Here is a 3,993-nt window from a genome sequence, read left to right as displayed (position 1 = left end):
CCCTCACACTAAGCATGCTTGCAGCGACAGTGGAGAGGAAAAACTCCCTTTTAACAGGAAGAAACCTCCAGCAGAACCAGGCTCAGGGTGAGTGACCATCTGCTGAGGCTGACTGGGGTTCAAGGAGACAGGAGGAAGGGATGAGCTGCGCCTAGCGACAGCGAATCATGAGGAAAGCTGTGCAACAGATGCGATAGCTTAGTATTTTTCATTGGCCAATCTATAGAAGTGTAGTAGCAGAATGCCACTAATAGGAGGCAGTTTACATTTGTTTGTTTGCATTGAGCCAATATGTGAGACAGCTTGTGATAATACAGCAGATGAAGGGTTAACCCGCGTCCTTCCTCAGTGATGAAAGGTTGAGAGTTAGATTCCCCCATATTGGTTCCACAGCATTCCATAGATTGTTTATAAATCTATTAGACTTTCTTTGGCTCACTGGAAAAACGATCTAGAAATAACAAAAAATTTCTTAAATTAAGTGTATTTACCCTTAATTAATTGAGATGGTTTGCCAATATAATGAGTATTTTTACTCTTAAAATAAGCTAATTAGATAATATGCACTTTAAATAAGACAATGCAATTGAATTTTCTTATTTTAAGTGTAAATTGTCTTGTTCCATTGGCAAGATGTCCTTTTTACCTCCTCAATTCAAGAACAAATACACTAATTTTAAGAAAAAATGACTTATCTAGATTTTTATTTGTTCCAGTGCTGAATCCGGTGAAAATCCCTGAATGATTGATCGGATTCGTATGTAACCTCTATAGCTGGAACTAAGCTGACTGCCACGTTTTTACCATCTCTATGTTTCCTGTGATTGAATGGAACGAGTTACAGGCTCCCATCTAGCCAGGCACACTCAGGCACTCATGGTGGACTACAAACAATCTGCCTTACTGTTTGGTGCAGACTGAAGGGGAAACATCCTCACAAAGGTCAGGTTTTACAAACGTGTTTGATGCTCGTCGTCACTCAGTAAATAACAGGAAAAACATGAAACTATCAGACGCTCATTACTGCCTGGTGCTCCCATCTGCTTCTCAGCCAATCAGAGCTTAGATGAGTTTAAACACTGAACTCAGAACATTTAACTGAGTGGAAACAGGATTCCTTTGTTAAACGCTAACGATGGATGGAGCATCGATTCAGACTCTGCTGGGGGTCATGACCAACATGTAAGGATTAAAAATATCCGTTAGTGACTGACAAACCAGCAGAGCTGAGAGGGTCCTGATCAGAAGCCCCCCCCCTCTGAACCGAAACATCCCTCAAAGATGATTTGCCTTGTTAACCACACGGCTGTATTTTCCTTATGAATGATGCAACGTTTAGGGAAATCAAAAGTTGCTTCAGCTGTGAAACATTTATGATCAATAAGTATTGTTAGAAAAAAAATAACCAAAGCAGGATCCCTTCCTCTGCTGCAGTTCTGCATTCAGCAAGTAAATTTAGTTTAGTCCAAAGCATCGTAACTACATAGTTCCTTCTTCCTTTAGCTCAGCTTAGCTTTGCTGGACGCCACTGATCTGCAGATTTAATGACGTTCCTCAGATGAGAGAAACTCAGAGCAGATATTATTAGTAGTTTATATTTTTATTAAGGTGTTAGTTGTTCCCATGAGGCCAAGTTGTTCAGCAGTCTTAGAGCAGAGTTTTTAGTTTCTAATAGATTCAACCTTTAACCTCTACTCTATAAAGAAAGAATGAGGAGAATCAAGACTCTCCTGTTTTAGTTTTTTTTTTATAAGAAATAATAAGTTACACATCTGCCCTTATTTTTTGTGGCATTTATATACTGAAGTTTTTTCCAGGTGGTGTACAATCTGTAGCAGGCGGTTCTACGCATCAATACATCAGGAGGTTTCTGAAAGTTACAGGTTCTTTAAAATTACTCTGAAAGTTAGAGAGAAACGTTGTGATATTAGAAAATGTTATTAGTATTTTTGAATACTGAGGTATTTTAAAAAGTGAGTACTTTAATACTTTAACTGTAGATGTTTGACTGAGTCATTTTTACTTGAAGTGTAGTAAGATTTGACTATGAGTATCAATACTTTTACTCATGTACTACTGCTGAATTCTTCACATCTGGGACCTGTCTGTAAACTGGTCAATCAATCTCATTGCATGAGTTCATTCCCTCTGCAGCAATGCCTCCTGTGCAGCAGCAGAGCAGCTCAACTGGATGTAGATCTTCAGGAAGGTCACGGCTGCTCATCACGCCGCACCTCACTACCACCTTTAGCATCCTGTGTGACTGCAGTGAAATAGTAGGAGGCGGGTAGTTGGGCATCTTTGTTGCTTGTCAACAGGAGGGACATTTATTTTAGTGTAGAGATCAAACACTTTAACAAGGTAATAAACAGCTTGAACAATACAGACGGAGAAGAGACAGGCACGTCCTTCCTCTGACCCAGGAGCTATTCACACGATATTCTCTCTCCCTGTTTGCTGAGGGCTGGATGGACGTCGCACGTCTCTCCCACCTGGCTTTGCTCTGTGGAGGAACAGGGATGGAGGGAGGAACTCTGCTGCAGCCAGCCTGCAGGATTCAATTCTATTCATTTTTTTTCTATAGCTCCAATTCACATCATGTCATCTCAGGTCACTTTCCAGTTCACCAGATCATCCAGTCAGATTGATTCAAAGTTTTTCTATATAAGGAAAACCAGCTGATTGCATCGACTCATTGACTTTTCCGCAATCCCTCACACTAAGCATGCTTGTAGCGACAGTGGAGAGGAAAAACTCTCTTTGAACCGGAAGAAACCTCCAGCAGAACCAGGCTCAGTGTGAGCGGCCATCTGCTGAGGCCCACTGGGGTTCAAGGAGACAGAAGCAGACATAGAAAAAGAAGCATAGATACAAAAGGCAACTGTCAACCAGCTCCACAGGCGGCCCCATCCAGGAAACACACAGCCAGGCAGACGAGCTCCAAGCCAGCTCCCATGTCAGAGGATGAAGAGAGCACAACCAGTTAGTCACAGTCAGAGAAACAGGACTACACTGGAAAACAGGCCGATCTCCAACATCTAGAAACAAAGGTGTTGATGGCAGCAGCACAGCTGATATTTCTCTCCAGGATGGAGTCACAGCCAAACAGGAACAGACCAGATGAAGAGGAAAAGCAGAGAGAGCAGAACGTTAGAGATTGAAGTAACAGATTCTGCAGAGAGGGAGAATAGAGATAGAATGAAGCAGAATGGATGGATGTATGGAGTGAACGTTACCCCATTATTGCTGCAAGCAAAGCTGAGTTTCTATAAATGAAAAAAAAAAATTTGAAAAACATTTAAATCCTTTTTTTTCTTTTGTCAAACTTGTTTTAATTATCTAAATTGTGCTTTTTTCTGTTTTTTGAGCAGAGTTTTTATGAATTACATTCTTTTTGAATAGTGTTTGCCATTTTCTCATTCTCCTCTTTTCAGTCCAATCCAAATGCCCTCGCTAACGTCCAGCTGACCAATAGAAACGCTTCTCTGCTCCTCACGCCAGAGGAAAGCCCCGCCCCCAGGAGGGAGGAGAATAAGATCTGGAAAACTTGAAAATAATGAAATTTATAAAACTCAACTGTAAAAAACTGATAAAAATTTCAATAAATGTCTAACCTGTAAAAAAGAAAAAAAAATTCAAGAAAATATTGCTTTAACAAACATATATATTTATAAACCATTAAAAAAGTTTGAAAAATAAAAGTTGAAAATAATAAATATTGAAAATAAGAATAATTTAAACTAGAAAATTTCTAAAGAAATTTTGAGGGGGGCCACCTACTGCCCGTCTGGGGAACCGGGCCAATACGGCCCTGGCAAGTGATGTCGGGGCTCCCCAGACCAACTGCTTACGCCTTTGAGGGCTGCTGAGGGAAGGAAAGAGGGGTAGGTCATGGGCAAGAGAGCTGTGTGCCATTTTATTTATTTATTTAATTGAGGCACTTTATATTAGTGACGTGGTTTTGATTAATGAATGACACATTTATTTAATTCC

This window comes from Cyprinodon tularosa, unplaced genomic scaffold (genome assembly GCF_016077235.1).
Source record: "Cyprinodon tularosa strain WSP-4 unplaced genomic scaffold, ASM1607723v1 ctg881, whole genome shotgun sequence".
Taxonomy (NCBI): Eukaryota; Metazoa; Chordata; class Actinopteri; order Cyprinodontiformes; family Cyprinodontidae; genus Cyprinodon; species Cyprinodon tularosa.
Note: the sequence above shows the minus strand (reverse complement) of the source record.